This window comes from Urocitellus parryii, chromosome 3 (assembly GCF_045843805.1).
Source record: "Urocitellus parryii isolate mUroPar1 chromosome 3, mUroPar1.hap1, whole genome shotgun sequence".
NCBI classification, from domain to species: domain Eukaryota; kingdom Metazoa; phylum Chordata; class Mammalia; order Rodentia; family Sciuridae; genus Urocitellus; species Urocitellus parryii.
In genome coordinates this window covers 109,625,407-109,643,724 of record NC_135533.1, presented here as the reverse complement: position 1 = coordinate 109,643,724, position 18,318 = coordinate 109,625,407, and positions in this window count along the sequence as shown.

Here is an 18,318-nt window from a genome sequence, read left to right as displayed (position 1 = left end):
ATTCTGACAAATTGAATACAAAAACATATCAGAAGATAGTACAGTACTATCAAGTGAGGTTCATCCCAGGGATGCAAGGTTGGTTCAACATACCGAAATCAATCAATGTAACTCATCACATCAATAGACTCACAGATAAAAATAATATGATCATCTCAATAGATGCTAAGAAAACATTTGATAAAATACAGCATCACTTCATGTTCAAAACACTAGAAAAACTAGGTAAAACAGGAACATACTTCAACATTGTAAAGTCTATTTATGCTAAGCCCCAGGTCAACATCATTGTAAATGAAGAAAAATTAAATTTATTTCCTCTATAAATTGGAGCAAGACAGCAATGCCCTCTGGCACCACTTCTATTTAGCAAAGTTCTTGAAACTGTAGCTAAAGCAATAAGATAGATTAAAGAAATTAAAAGCATATGGATAGGAAAAGAAGAACTCAAACGATCACTATTTGCAGATGATATAATTCTATACCTAAAAGACCCAAAAAATTTCACCAGAAATCTCCTAGAACTAATAAATTAATTCAGCAAAGTAGCTGGATATAAAATCAACATTGATAAATCAAAGGCATTTCTGTACATCAGTGACAAATCCACTGAAAGTGGAACTAGGAAAACCACCCCATTTACAAAAGCTTCAAAAAATATTTGGGAATAAATTTAATGAAAGAAGTGAAAGACCTCTATCATGAAAACTATAACATACTAAAGAAAGAAATTAAGGAAGAACTTAGAAGATGGAAAGATCTTGATAGGCACAATTAATATTGTCAAAATGACCACACTACCAAAAGCACTATACAGATTCAATGTAATTCCAATCAAAATCCCAATGGCATTCCTCATAGAAATAGAAAAAGCAATCATGAAATTAATCTGGAAAAATAAGAGAACCAGAATAGCCAAAGTAATTCTTAGCAAGAAGAGTGAAGCTGGTAGCATTACTATTCCAGACCTCAAACTATACTTCAGAGCAATGGTAACAAAAACAGCATGGTATTGGCACCAAAATAGACTGTTAGACCAATGGTACAGAATAGAGGACACGGAGATTAACCTACATAACTTTAGTTATCTTATATTAGACAAAGGTGCCAAAAACATACATTGGAGAGAAAATAGCATCTTCAACAAATGGTGCTGGGAAATCTGGAAATCCACTGTAATAACATGAAATTAAACCTCTATCTCTTACCATGCACAAAATTCAACTCAAAGTGGATCAGGACCAAGGAATTAAACCAGAGACCTTGCATCTTAAGGTAAAAAAGTAGGCCCAAATCTCTATCATGTTGAATTAGACCCTGATTTTCTTAAAAAAGTCTCCTGTAGCACAAGAATTAAAACCAAGAATCAATAAATGGGATGGATTCAAACTAAAAAGCTTCTTCTCACCACAAAAAAAAAAAAAAAACAATCAGTGAGGTGAATATCGAGCCTACAGAATGAGAGCATATCTTTACCACAAGCACATCAGATGAAACACTAATCTCTAAGATATATAAAGCACTCAAAAACATAACACCAAAAAAAAAAAACAACAAATAACCCAATCAATAAGTGGGCCAAGGAACTGAACAGAAACTTCTCAGAAGAGGATATACAGTCAATCAATGAACATATGAAAAAATATTCAACATCTCTAGCAATTAGAGAAATGCAAATCAATTAAGATTTCATCTCCCTCCAGTCAGAATGGCAGTTATCAAGAAAACAAACAACAAGTGTTGGCAAGGATGTGGGTAAAAAGGCACACTCATACATTGCTAGTGGGACTGCAAATTGGTGCAGCCAATCTGGAAAGCAGCATGGAGATTCCTTGGAAAACTGGAAATGAAACCACCATTTGCCCCAGCTATCCCACTCCTTGGTTTATACCTAATGGACTTAAAACATCATACTACAGGGACATATCCATATTAATGTCTATAGCAACATAATTCAAAATAAGTATATTAGGGAACCAACCTAGATGCCCTTCAGAAGATGAGTGGATAAGTCAACTTTGATTTATTTATATATATTCATATTCATTTATTTATATATATATTCATATATATCATATATATATATATATATATATATATATATATATATATATGAACGAACATTATTCATCATTAAAAGAGAATAAAATCATGGCATTTGTAGGTAAATCGATGAAGTTGAAGAATATAATGCTAAGTGAAGCAAGCCAATCCCCCCAAACCAAAGGCCGAATATTTTCTTTGATATGAGGATGCTGACTTATAATGGTGATGGGGGGTGGGCATGGAAGGAATGGAGGAACTTTAGATTGGGAAAAGGGGAGGGAGGGAAAAGGAGAGGGCAAGAGGGAAGGAATGATGGTGGAATAAGTTAGATATCATTACTCTAAGTACATGTATGAAGACACAAATGGTGTGAAAATACTTTGTATACGATCAGTAACTTGAAAAAAATTGTACTATATATGTGTAATATGAAAAAAATAAAAGGCATTTAGACTAAGAAAAAAATTTCCCCTTATTAATGTTTTATTATTTTTCCTATAAGCCTTTTTTATAACTCTTACTAGAATAACTCCTAGGAGTTGATTTTTTTAATTGATCATATACATAGTTTTCTATTTGGTAACTTTCCCAGAAATAATTTATTTTTGCTATAGTGGACATGTAGTTTTGGTGAATCACCTTAATTACCCCAATTCCACGAAAGACTGATATGATTCCTCTGTAAATCGCACAATTTTAAATTTTGTATGTATTCCTAGAGAGTAACCCTTTGAGTTCCCAATTAAAATCCTGGGAGTTTTATCAGACCTCTCATCCTTAACAGGTTCTGAAATGTAGCCCCATGGGGCTCGGAAAGTTTTGCTCACCTTATTTTCTCAACTGCCCCTTTTACTTGTGGAATCAGACTGTTAAGGGATCAGTCCCTCCCAACCACTCCTCCTTGAGATGGCAGTCTCAAGTACTGGTTGTACAGGGTACCCCTACTTTTGTGTCATTTAGCTACTAGTCAGGGGTTCACTAATTTGTTCAACAGAATTCAATGACTCAATGACTATTTCGAGTTTACTATAGAACAGAATATCATAAGGGATGAATAGCCAATACAAGTACATGTAGAGAGATGTAGAAGGGTCCCGACCACAGGTGTTTCTATCCCCATAAAGTTAAGGGTGGGCTAATCTCCCTGAAAGATACATTCATGTACCTGGAAGTTCTTCAGCTGCCACTTAGGGGTTTTATGGAGGTTCAGTTACCTAGGTATGATCAATGAAATCATCGGTCTTTGGTCTTTAACTCAAACATCAGCCTCTCTCCCCTCGCTGGAGCTTTGACTGAAGGTGAGAGTAAAAATTCCTGCCCTCTAATCATGCCTTGGTGTTTCCTGTGACCTGCATCCAATCCCAAAACTATCCAGCACCCAGTGATGAGATTATGATCTCATTTTTCTTTTACTAAATAGATCTATACAATATTATATAATGTTCAAGTCATCTATGCATTAAGTTAGCAAAGACAAACAGTAAAGAATTGCCAACATGATTGCTGATTCTAATTGTTCTCAGCTCATTAGCATTCAAAAATATATTTATTATTCCAAAGATTGTAAGGATCTTAGAGCTCATATATTCGGACTGGAAACTAAAACCAAATATTTTACTAAAATTTCCTCCTTTCACCTCTCACTTAGGAAACTACAAGGTTTTAGGAGTCTGAGTCAGGAAACAAGGGCAAAAATCAAATTTTTATTTCTTATAATATCATGCCAGAGAGTTTCCCAGTTGTTATTAAATGCTGAGAACAAGGGTGGCATCAGCAAACAGAGAAATATCACATTTATAGGAACTGTCTTACCTTGAATTCCTTGGGATTTTTTCAGTGTGGTCCAAATTTCATGGAAGAGGTTAACTTTCAAATGATCAAAGTAAGGCTGTGGTGTGGGCATGGATGTCATTGTCATATTTTACAACTTTATTTTCTAACTTACTGAAAGTCACATCTTACTCCAGTGAGTTTTATTCAGTAATATTGTTGGCCTTACTTTAATCTCATGTATGTTTATAAAATACCTACTGTAATTGGCTCATTTATCACACTTGCTTCAGTTTTTGTAAAAGAGGAAATTCTGATACTTACTATGAAATCTACAGTTTAGTAAGTAATTATTTAAAAAAAGAAAATGAATCCTAATATTATTAAAAGAGAATGTACATTTTGTTTATTCAGAAGTCATGTAGGTATTTTGTTATAATTTTAATGTTTTCCTTCACTCAACAGAAGTCAACACTGTCAAATTCTTTGTACCCAATGGTTCAGTATTAAGAATTATAATGGATATATCAAATATGCTGTCTCCAAAATAAACAATCAATGCATTATTTTTTTATTCGTAAGATAAATAAGTTATATTATGTACTTATTAAAATTCACAATATATTGTCACTAGGAATATACAAACTATTTAAGGCACAGAATATGTTACAGTTACTCAAACTTAAATTCTTCAATATTCTTATTTTTTTCATTCAATTTGTCTGTTTGTATTTACTGTTGGGTTTTGCTTTCATACAGTATAGAAGTATACATGTCTTTCTGTCAATATCAATGATCAATCATTTTGGTAGGAAAGAGTTTAGTTTTTTCTTTATTATGATTTCACTCACTTCTTAGTAAGTAAATTCACATAACATTACATAGTGTCATGATCCAAGTGATCTGTACTTTAATGGAACTAAAAGAATATGGAATTATTAAGATGCTCACAGTGTAATGGTTCTTATTATAACTTTAGTGATATTAATTTCAAATTGTTTCTTGCTTCACATTCATGACTGCTATTAGCTTCTAAACCATCATTATACTTTTGTTTTTGTTTGAAATTTTAAAAATTGAATTCCATTTGTTAATTTAGAAGCAAATTATAATATGGTAACTGTACATACAATATATTGTTTAGGTTATAGTGAAAACTAACTAGGAATGCTACATGAAACCACAGTACTAAGTTGAAGAGAGTTCCAACTTGTAATACAACTCTGAGAACAAATAACCTGAACTTATTTAATTTTCTAATTTTATTTACTTGTTTTTGCAGTTCTGCGGATCAAACCCAGGGCTTTGCAAATACTAGACAACTCCTCTATTGACGAGGTAAATCACAAACCTCTTGATTTTAAACTAAAGAAAAATATAATTTATTAAAATAATATATGCTATATATCTGATTTCATCTGGAAGTGATGAGAAAAGAAAGACAGTAGGTGAATGTACCTGGCAATGCTTCACTGTGATTTCCAGGAAAACCCTCTCCAGCAAGGAGCTGGTCTGCGCCCTGTGTTCTAAGCAGAGTCAGTGCACCACGGTGGTGGTAAGGGAAAACAAACAGCTAATTTCAGAGATAGAGACACCAAGAGCATGTAATAAAGCACATATAATGTTTCTACCTAATTGGGTAAAATTGAAGGGTTTATTAAAGACAAGCTTATTATTTCACAATCTTTACATATTTCTAATAACTGCATAATAATTTTCTTCTTTGTGAAGTAAGTAAAGTAGAAAGTAGTTGGTTATAATCCTCCATGAATTACCTGGGACCATTTTTATTAGTCTTCTGACATAGTGGCTATGTGGGTAATGAAAGTCATATTTTACTTTTGCAAATACAAGTTAATAAAATTTATATCAACAAATACCGTCTATATGCAAATTGCTTCCTTCTACCATAGGTTTTCCAAGACCACAAATGTCTTAAGACTGAAATGATATTGTCAATCTCTTTATAGTTTAATCATTTTAGGAAATCAGATTATAGGTCATCAAAGCATCTAACTTGTATGACTTTCTAATTCAATGTATCTTTAACTTTTTTCTTAACATATATTACATATCAAATGTAATCAATTAAGAAATTATCAGTTTCTTGTCTATCTGGGAGTATTCAGGTTTCTGTTTTGTTATTATTATTTTGTGCTAATAAAAGAAACACTTTATCATAATTTGAATTTAATAAACTTTGAATACCATCAGAATTTACAAGAGTGCATTGCGATTTGATTATTAGTGTACGATTATTGCCCACTAACCATAGCTTTTTGGCTCTCTTTGTATTCCTATCTCCATCTCCCAGGGTGCTTTCTGCTTTCTTTTTTTTTCTCACATTTTCTTCCCCATATTCACCTCTCAACTATTTTTTTTTCTGTACTCTGACCACTATGACTCACTTTTACTTGGAACAGGGATCTCTTTTCATAATTAATATAAAACCTCAATGTGCTTTCAAATTTAAGTTGATCCATTCTTTTCCTTCAAAGGAAAAAAAAAGCAGTGCTTACAAATAATAAAGTTGGAATACATTTCCTGAAAAAAAAAAACAGTAAAAGAAGAATTTCTGAGGAAATTTTACTCTTATAAGTTGATCTGAACCTGTGGCAACATGGTGAAGATTTGGGCCTACTTTTTCTCCTATTAGGCAAAGGATCTCTGTTCTAACACCTAAGTCTTTGATCCACTTTGAGTTGAGTTTCATACAGAGTTAGAGACAGGGGTTTAATTTCATTTTGTTACATGTGTATTTCCAATTTTCCCAGCACCATTTGTTGAATAGGCTATCTTTTCTTCAGTGAATGTATTTGGCACCTTTGTCTACTATGATATAACTGTATTTATGTGGGTTTGTCTCTGTGTATTCTCTCCTGTACCATTGATGTACATATCTTTTGGGTGCCAATACCATGCTGGTTTTGTTACTTTGGCTCTGTAGTATAATTTAAGGTCTGGTATTATCATGCCTCCTGCTTCATTCTTCTTGCTAAGGATTACTTTGGTTATTCTGGGTCTCATATTTTTCCAAATGAATTTCATGATTTCTTTTTCTAGCTCTATGAAGAATGTCATTGGGATTACTTGTTAAGTCTTCCTTAACAAGACTCCTAAAGTACAAGAAGTAAAATCAAGAATCAATAAATCAGGTGAATTCAAACTAAAAAAGGTTCTTGTCAAAAAAGGAAACAATAACATGAAGAGAGAGCCTACAGATTGGGAGAAAATTATCGCATGTACCTCAGATATAGTATTAATCCCAGGATAGATGAAGAACTCAAAAAACTTAACACCAAAAAACCAAATAACCCAATAAATAAATGGGCTAAGGAACTAATTAGATACTTCACAGAAGTAATACAATCGATTAACAAATATGTGAAAAAATGTTCATCGTCTCTAGCAATTAGAGAAATGCAAATCAAAACCACTCTAAGATTTTATCTCACTCCAGTCAGAATGGTAATTATCAAGAATACAAGCAACAATAAATGTGGGTGAGGATGTTTGGAAAAAGGAATAATTATACCTTGCTGCTGGGACTGGAAATTGGTGCAACCAGTCTGGAAAGCAGTATGGAGATTCCTCAGAAAACTTGGAATAGAACCACCATTTGACCCAGCTATCCCACTCTTTAGTTTATTTCCAAAAGAGTTAAAATCAGCATAGTACAGTGATGCAGCCACAGCAGTTAATGGCAGCTCAACTCAAAATAGCTAAACTATAGAACCAATCTAGGTGTCCTTCAACAGATGAATGGATAAAGAAAATGTGGTACATATACAGGATGGAATATTATTCAGGCTTAAAGAAGAATGAAATTACAGCATTTGCTGCTAAATGAATGGAGCTGGAGAGTATCATTCTAAGTGAAATAAGCCAATTCCTGCCACAGTCTGGCTATAGCAAAATAACGGGGGCGGGGGGGTGACAAACAACTTGTGTACATTGATACAGCTGGAGTGGGAGTCATTTATTGTAGGACAGGAGGGGTATATATACATTCCACACAGCTTATCTTAATTAACATAAACTAGATACAGCAGTCAATCAATAAGGAATCTCCACACTTAATGGCTCACTGGCGTTACTTCACAAACCACTCCCTCTGCAATATGCCAGGTGCCATCTTGACTTGTTTACAGACTCTAATAATTCCCCCAAAACAAGGCCAAATATTTTCTCTGATATGCACACAATAATTCACAATAAGGAGGCATGGGGCTAGAGAAGAATAGAGTTACTTTGGATTAGGTAGAAGGGAGTAGAGGAAGGGGAGTCGGTATGGGTTTAGGAAGTGTAGTAAAGTGAATCAGACATTATTACCCTATGTACTGATACGACTACACAACCAGTGTGATTCTATATTATGTACAACCAGAAGAATGTGTCAAAGTGCATTTTTCTCTCATGTCTAACTAATTAGGACAAATAAATAAATAAATAAATAAAAACAGTTGATCTGATTGAAAAGTGTTAGAGTTTACTCTGAGACCATGTGTCCAAGGAATAATAAAACCATAAACCAACAATATTATGACAGTAAAGTTTAGAACAAAAGTTGCTATTTACCATATTATAATAAAAAGTATATTAAAAATAATCTAGGCAGTCATCTTACCATGTGAAATTTTTTTTCTGAAATTTTCACAACTTATCAATAAAATGAGTCACAAATTTCAGAGTATATAAACAATTATAAGTCTTTCTATTTTGTAGAAATACTCTAGAATTATTTTATAGCATATATGCTATATAATATTTTAGTATTCAGTTCTTAGTTCTTAGATTAAATACCTAAATTAATAAGTAAGAAAGAATAAAGTTAAATCAATTTAGTGTTTAATTCAAAAAGAAGGAATAACAAAATATGCCCAAGAGAAGCAAAAATGAACACTAAAAAAACCAAGACATATATACATCAAAAGTATAACTACTCAAAAAAAAAAAAAAGAAAGAAAACTCAAGAGCAATTTCTTTGAGGAAAATTACTAAATAGCTCTTTGTTAGATAATGTAATCAAGAAAAAAGGGAACGGACAATACTGAATAAATTTCTTACAAAGTAAGAAATTGTATGTAGAAATAAATAAATGTACTGGGGAATTAACAGATTTATTACAGACTACCCTGTTCAATTTTAAGCTCTTAAAATTGAAATGGATAATATGAATAATTTTCTGGGTTATAAACTATCAAATCTGACCTTAGAGAAGCTGAAAAATCTAACCAATCCATTTGTCAGAAAATATACTTGGTGAAAACATAGTTGGTGTAAAAATTATCTTGCAAGTAACTCAGATCATTTTTAAAAATAATTTTCAAAAGCTTGAAAGAACAGATAAGTTTAATTCTTTAAACTTTTTTAAGAATATAGAAAAAGGAGTTAATGAAATTTCTATGCTACAATAAAATAGAAACCAATCTTAAAGACACTACACACACTCACAAAAACAATTATTGAATATCTTTTATGAATATTCATGCACAAATCCTAAATATTAATGAATAAATGAAATAACTTTAACAGCAGTGAAAAAGTTGACTAAAATACTCAGAAAATGACTGTTCTATACCCATTAATTCCCATTTCATTGTTTTACTCATACTGTGTAATTATTTTTGATATTTTAAAAAAGGATTTTATTCACCTAATTATATAATATGTCTGATATATTAATATATCACTATTTGTATATTAATGTGGAAAATTAAGTTAATTTAAAAACCATACTTTTCATTGCAATCAAAATGTAATTGAGTGTTAATTAAAATTGGGTTCAAATCACATTCTTGACATTTATTAACTGAATAAACTGGTATTTTCTAACAAAGTAGCTGTGGGATAAATAATAAAATGTTTGTTTGTCAGTGGTATCTAGTAGCTCTAACACAATCATGGCTATCTATCAGTATAGAGCCATGAAGCCATCAATAATAGTAATCTACTTTATTGTTATATTAAATCCTGTATTGTAATATTATTTTATTATCTGAAAAAATTTAAGAACGTAAAATTTCAAAGACAGTTATTTTCTGTGTGTTTTAATCAGCTTTTACACTGCTGTGACTAAAGAACCTGACCAGAACAACTGTGGAGGAGAAAAGGTTTATTTGAGGGCTCACAGTTTCAGAGGTCTTAGTCCACAGAAGGCTGGCTCCATTTCTCAGGACTAAAAGTGAAGCTGAACAGTAGGGCAGAGTGAAGCAACTCACATCAAGGTGATCAGGAAGCAGAGACTCCACTTCCCAGATACAAAATATATACTCCATAGCCACATCCCCAATGAACCACTTCCTCCAGCCTCACCCCACCTGCCTGTAGTTACCACTCAGTTAATCCTGAAGCAAGAAAGGCATTAAAAATCATTGAAACATATATGGAAAATATGCATTTGGATAGAATTGATATAAGTTTGCCTTTATTATTTATTGTACTATCAACAAAAAATATTCCTACAGGAGTATTTTGGCAAGAAGGTCCATTATTATGGATACATTTATCTTATTCTCCTAACAATATTCTTACTAGGTATCCTGAGGCTGTAGGACAATTAATACTCAAAGGAATAAAAACAGCAAAGGCAGTGTTTGGAATTTCTCCTAATAAAATTATTACTCCATATACTATGAATCAAATTGATGAATTAGCTAATGAGTTAAATACTTGGGCAATAATCATGTGCAAATCTAATGTTTCATTTGATAACCACTTACCATCTAATCCTTTATTGTCTTTTTGGTCATTGCATCCTGTAATTTTTCCAAAAATGACAAGAAAAACACCTATCATGAATGCTCCAAATATATTCACTGATGGATCAAATAATGGTACAGCAGCAATAGTTACCCCTGATCAAACTTTTACATTTTTAGTACCCAAACAATCAGCTCAAAAGGTAGAGCTTAATGCAGTATTACAAACTTTTGTGATGTTTAAAGATTCTGTATTTAATTTATTTTCTGATAGTCAGTATATAGTTAATGCTATAGTATCCCTTGAAGATGCTGGTAGGATTTCCCCTTCTTCTACTGTTTTCTCTTTGTTTTCCACTATACAAAGTTTAATCTGGGACAGAAAAGATCCATTCTTTATAGGACATATCAGGGCACATACAGGATTGCCTGGAGCCCTTAGTTTGGGCAATGATTTAGCAGATAAAACTACACATGACATTCATATTTTCTCTATACTAGAAGAAGCTATAAATTTTCATAAAAGGTTCCATGTCAATGCTAATACTTTACAAAAGCGTTTTAAAATAACTAAGGAACAAGCTAGACAAATAATAAAACAATGTCAAAATTGTGTGACCTTTTTACCACAAGTTAATCTTGGAGTCAATCCTAGAGGATTGATACCTAACCATATTTGGCAGATGGACGTCACACACTTGCCAGAATTTGGAAAATTAAAATATTTGCATGTTACAGTTGATACTTCTTCTGGATTTTTGATGGGCTCCCTTCATGCCGGAGAAAAAACTAAAGATGTTATAGCTCATTGCTTACAAAATTTTGCCACTGTGGGCATTCCAAAACAGTTAAAAACAGATAATGCCCCTGGTTATACGTCTACTTCTTTTAAACAATTTTGTTCATCATTTGGCATTACTCATATAACAGGAATCCCATACAATCCACAGGGACAAGGCATAGTTGAAAGAGCTCATCAAACTATTAAAATGTACTTATTAAAGCAAAAAGACGGAATTGGGAAGGGGTATATATTCCCCAAAGATAAACTTAAAATAACCCTTTTTACTCTAAACTTTTTAAATTTGGATTCATCAGGACTTAGTGCTGCAGAAAGGCATATGTGTCCAAAAAATGTACATAAGCCCAAGGTACTTTGGAAAGATATTCTAACAGGACAGTGGAAAGGTCCTGATCCAGTAATTGTCTGGAGTCGGGGGTCTGTTTGTGTGTTTCCACAGGAAGAACAGCAGCCGATTTGGATTCCGGAGAGATTAACTAAAGTCCTGACCCAGTGATTGTCTGGAGTCGGGGGCCTGTTTTTGTGTTTCCACAGGGAGAACAGCAGCCGATTTGGATTCCAGAGAGATTAACTAAAGCAATTTCTACAGACCAAAAAGAAGATGATTTGGCTCAAATCCATAACAGCTGATATCCAAAACTCCAATTTGGCTATCCTTACATCTGCAACAGAACCAGGATGCTTTTTTCAATATCTATTTTATTCTATTTTGTTTTTTGTTTTTTGAGCTCATATAGACCTAGGTTAATGTTTTGCTGATCAGTTCTATATATTTTTTTTTTACTATAGAGTTTTTAAACATTGCAATGGAGATTTCACCTGTAAAAAGTTATAAGGCCTTTACCATTATGTTATGTGTTGTATGTATTATATTATGTGTGCACACTTGTGTTTTGTGTTTGAATGTACATATGTCCATATATCATATATGATGAGCGCTCATAAAAAAAAAAAAAAAAAATGGATCCAAAAAAAAATTTTTTTTTTTTATTCACGTGATTTAAATGGTTTAATTTAAATTGGGTAAATAACTGTTAAGAATTGTTTTAATATGTAAACAAAAAAAGGCTAACAGATCTGTTTGTTTACTTTCACCTATCCTTTTCATTATATTTAATAATTCTTTTCAAGATAATGTAAATTGTTAAGAAAATTGTTTTCTTTTAGTGCCTTCTAGAATGTTACACAATTATTAATATTAACCATTATTGTCAAAATTCTTATCTTCATCCCAGTGCCGGTGGAGATAATGTAAATTGTTAAGAAAATTGTTTTCTTTTAGTGCCTTCTGGAATGTTACACAATGTTTTCTTTAGCCATTATTGCCAGAATTTCTATCTTCATCCCAGTGCCAGTGAAGACAATGTAAATTGTTAAGAAAATTGTTTTCTTTTAGTGCCTTCTGGAATGTTACACAATGTTTTCTTTAGCTATTATTGCCAGAATTTCTATCTTCATCCCAGTGCCAGTGAAGACAATGTAAATTGTTAAGAAAATTGTTTTCTTTTAGTACCTTCTAGAATGTTATATAATTTTTTCTTTAGCCATTATTGCCAGAATTCCTATCTTCATCCCTGTGCCGGTGAAGACAAAGATAAAACTAATCTATAGTCTCTGCAATAGCCATCACTGAACCGCTTAACTCACTTGTATGCATTATGAACTATCTGTTGGTGCAGCGACTTGTGGTAGTGTTGGAGTATTTTTGCTGATGATGTCATCGGTGGTACAATTTTTCCAACAAGAGCTGTCAATTGGCTTGGTATATCTTCCTCTCTTCTGCTTGTCATGATCGTTCAGCTATTTGGGGGCCAACAGAGGTGAGGCAAAGAACCTCACCCCCCCGCTGGTACCTCTCCACAGGTGTGGCTGTATACTGGACCGGTAGTCAATGACGGGTAAGATCCAATTACAATGGTACCAACCTAAGACAGGAGGCTGACGCCCTGAGGTCAGCTCATCCGAAGACGGGTAAGGACCATATGTAGTATTGGACAACCTAAGGCAGGCACGGTCCCTAAGCCACATGCTTGTTGTTTAAACAGAGAGGGGGAGATGTTGAGAGCCACAGCCAAAGGGGCCCCAGAAAACTTCCAGCTGCCAGCAAACTCCCAGCTGCCGGCTGATGATTGGCTCACAGTGGCCCCAGCAACATCTAGCTGATTGGCTCCTCTGTGGTGATGTTCATTGGGCTGTTTCCCTGCCCTTCAGACTGCCAGCTGATGATTGGCTCACAGCGGCCCCAGCAACATCTAGCCCTTCAGACTACGGAACTGCTCATTGGGGGACTTCTTTGGCTCCGCCCACGCGACCCAGCCAATCGGCCTCAAGAGCAGGAGGATTGTGGGAGGTGGTGTTTTGTGTAGAGAGAGGCTTCTGGAAGCCAGTGGTGGCAGTTGGGCTCTGAGGGTTTTTCCTGAGGAGCTGTTTTGTTTGGCGTTTGTAGTTTTAAAAATAAAGTTTGTTTCTTTTGACAAGTGGCTCCTGAATTGTGCCCAGTCAGACTGCGGCATTCTAATTCATTGAATAGGAAAACTCAATCGTTTAATTCACTGAATAGAGAAACTCAATCGTTTCTCTTCCAAACATTCTTGCATTGTCTCACACATTAGCTTTTGGGGGACAGCACTTCTAAACCATAACACTGGGAAATAAAATAACAAATAGAAGAATGGGTTTTGGTCCCTTTTCTATTTCTATGAAAGACTGAGACTGATGTGTTTATAAAGAAAAAAGGTATATCTGGCTCACAGTTATAGATGGTTGAAGTTCAAGATTGGCCAGCTGCATCTCCTTGGCTTTGATGAAGGGCTGATGATAGAACGGCAAGTGGGCATATGAATATAACCTATTCATGGCAAAAGAAGAAGAGCAAGCCAAGGAAGAAAAGGTGACTTTATAACCCAGTGTTGGGGTATCTAATCTAGTCTCACAGACTAAAACTCATTTACTCCAAGATAGCATTCAGTATCCACAGGACTCTGCCCAATGACCAAAATACCCCTTCTAGGCTCTGCTTTCCTGAAGTGCTGCACTGAGAAATTAAGCCTCAGATTAATTTATTGTAACCATTTGTGGTAGGGACAAAGTATATTCAAACCACAACAATAGGATACCGTGAAATTAGTGTGTCACATTTGATAATTTTCAATCAGCTACTAGAAAATTTTTTGTAGAACTGAACTATTAGATGAGGACTTTAATAATATGACCTCAAAGTTTCTTCTTATTCTTAGAGCTCTAAATAATAAGAAAAATATTCAGGGTAGAAAAATCAAAGTATGTGTTTATTTCTCATTTTGTTGTTGACTTAGGGTAGAACCCAAGGGAGGAATTCCAGTAGACTTTGCTCTCTATTAAAATATTGATGTGAAAATATTAACTATACCTTCATGAGTTGATTTTTTTCTCTAATTGATTGCAAAGAGAATTCAATTGAACAAATATTTACTGATTTTTAAATGTTCTATAAGGCATTGTCTACATTTATTTTTCCCTTGAAGAAACTATCACACAGTCTATTTCACAGGTTAAAAACTCTGTTGCTGAATTATATATGCAAAGTTATTATCATATTTTATTTAATGATTTATTTTCATTGAACTATTCCCCAACTGGCACACAATTTTCCCCTCTGTGAATTCTTACTTTAATGAGTAAATGACAAATACCCAACAGGTTTAATGTTATTTCAGCATTCTTCCATCTGGAGTTTCCTCATGACCAAAACAGCTCTAAATTACAGTACATTGTAAGAAATTTGAATAAAAATAACAAAAAAGAATTTCATTCTCCTACAAGTTTTTGAAATTAATATTAGATTTTACAGCAGATTCATACATACAGGAAAGTAAATTAAAAGCTATTTTAAGCAAGCACAATTTTCCACATTTTCAGGATATCTTTGTCATAAGTGGTAAAGAACTTACATTTTAACACATAATAATTTGTATATCATTCATCTGAGTGAAGCTTACCTCATTCCTCACTCTTCTATGACTGTGGTGTTTGGCAGATGACAACTGTGTGCTTATGTATGTGTTTTGCCAGGATTTACCTTTCAGCTTGATTCATGCAATAACTTAACATTTAGCCAGATTTGGGGGGTCCAGCCTACAGCCAGAAATGAAAGAAACTCATAGACTCAAAACTCAGAATATTATATTAGCCAGTAACTACAAAGTTCTTTTAGTTATCTGAATAAAGTTATCTGAATAAATATATAGAGAGAAAGAATTTGTGACATTGTGATGCAAATTACAATAGCTTTGCAATAATGTCAAATGGAAAATATTTTTAATTTGTTTTTCAGAATTTTTTCATGTCAAACTAGTTTGAAAACTACAACTAAGCCTGATTAAGTATATTAGAGATTATAGAAACATAATCACAAATTGTCTTGTAAAATTGCAAATTCAGGAAGATCAAGAGTTTAATATGGCCTATTTCCCTGGTTGTCTTTTAAGTTATATAGTAGTTAAATTGTAGGATATGTTATTTTATTGTAGGATATGTGATTTTATTCTTAATAGTTGTATTCTCCATAAAAGTATTCAACACAAAAATACTTTATTAAGGTTATTGAATTGAACATCCACATTAAAAAAAAACACCTTATGTATATAAAATTAAAGGTCTGCTTTGAAAAAGCCAACTTCCAGAATTTGCAAAAATAATTTTCCAGATTAGAGATCTGGTGATTTATATGTTAGAATTATATTTGGTTTCAAGTGAATGAAACCTGAAAATAACAGTAGCTAAAAAAGATGAAAATTTATATATATCACTAACAAAGAATAAATTGTCCCTGAGTCAGAGTTCATGGCAGGGAACAATAACCAATCCAATGTAGGAAAAGTTTTTATTCAGGGTTATTGGTTATTATCAGATCACTGAAGGTAATAGCCTGAGAGTAACACAGATCTGGCCTATGATGAGACCTCCTGCCTCAGTTGCCACCACAGATGCATACTGTTTTACAACAGCCTCAGAGCACACAAGAGAGCTGACCACACAGATCACTACACTGGTCACACAGTTATAATCCAGGGGCTGGGATATCACAGCAAGAAGTTGGACATCCTCACTTCTTGCCCTTTGGAAGCTGGAGGATGAACACTGGAAACTATTGTGGGAATACAGGACCCTACTAGTCTGTTTTGGCAGGTAGAATCCCCAAAAAGACCCATAACTCAGTTCCAAAGAGCATAAGATAGCCTTTGAGATAATGTGCAGACCCTCTAAGAGATTCTGCAAAACTCTACTGTTTAGCATTCAAAGCCTTTAAGACAGAAGGCAAGCACAAAATGGTGATTGAGAAAGGCAAACTAAGGAAGTATTCTACAGTGTGTACCTGTAGATTCACACCTCAACACCTTGTGACATTCATGATTCATTTGGCCTTCTGCTGTGGTTCCAAGGATCTTGCACTTGCTCTCTGTCAATGTTAGTTTTGAGAGTTGGAACCATTACATCTATATTTATTATAGCAGGTAAAGAAAATAACCAGAAGAGGGTCCACAGTTCATGTGCCAGACATCTGATAAAAATCATTTCAAGGAAGCAATGCCCCATATACATTTTATTGGCTATAACTTAGCATATGGGTACACAAAGCTGATAAGGCTGTAGAATACAGAAAATGTCATTTATTTTTTGCAACAGGAATTGATCCCAAGAGCACCTTACATTCCAAGCCCCCCTTTATATTTTGAGACAGGATATCACCAAATTTTCTACAGCCTCACTAAATTGCTGAGGTTGTGATCCTCCTGTCTCAGCCTCCCAAGCTGCTGAGATTACAGACATGCACCACATGCCCTGCAAAATGTTTTCTTTCTTTCTTTTTTAAAATTTTATTTATTTATTTATTTATTTATTTATTTATTTATTTATTTATTTTTTATTAATTCTTTTAAAAACTAAATGACAGCAGAATGCATTATAGTTCTTATTACACGTATATAGCACAATTTTTCATATCTCTGGTTGTATATAATGTATGTTGACACCAATTCGTGTCTTCATACATGTACTTTGGATAATGATGTCTATCACATTCCACCATCCTTCCTAATCTCCTGCCACCTCCCTTTCCCTCCCACCCCTCTGCCCTATCTAGAATTCATCTATTCCTCCCATGCTCCCCCTCCCTACCCCACTATGAGTCAGCCTCCTTATATTAGAGATAACATTTGGCATTTGTTTTTTTGGGGATTGGCTAACTTCACTTAGCATTATATTCTCCAATGCCATCCATTTACCTGCAAATGCCATGATTTTATTCTCTTTTATTGCTAAGTAAAATTCCATTGTGTATATATGAAACATTTTTTATCCATTCATCCACTGAAGAGCACCTGGGTTGGCTCCACAGTTTAGCTATTGTGAATTGTGTTTCTATAAACATTGATGTGGCTGTGTCCCTGTAGTAAGCACTTTTTAAATCTTTTGGGTATAAACTGAGGAGAGGGATAGCTGGGTCAAATTGTGAAGGGATATATACAATGAAAACTACAGAACCCTAAAGAAAGAAATCAAAGAAGACCTTAGAAGATGGAAAGATCTACCTTGCTCTTGGATAGGCCAAATTAATATTATCAAAATGACCATAATACCGAAAGCAGTATACTCAATTCCAATCAAAATCCCAATGGCATTCCTCATAGAAATAGAAAAAGCAATTATGAAATTCATCTGGAAAAATAAGAGACCCAGAATAGCTAAAGCAATCCTTAGCAGGAAGAGTGACGCATGTTGCCTCACTATACCAGACCTTAAATGATACTACATAGCAATAGTAACAAAAACAGCATTATATTGGCACCAAAACAGACTGTTAGACCAATGGTACAGAGGACACAGAGACTAACTCACAAAATCACAATTATCTTATATTAGACAAAGGTGCCAAAAACATGCATTGGAGGAAAGATAGCCTCTTCAACAAATAGTGCTGGGAAAACTGGAAATATCTATGCAACAAAATGAAATTAAACC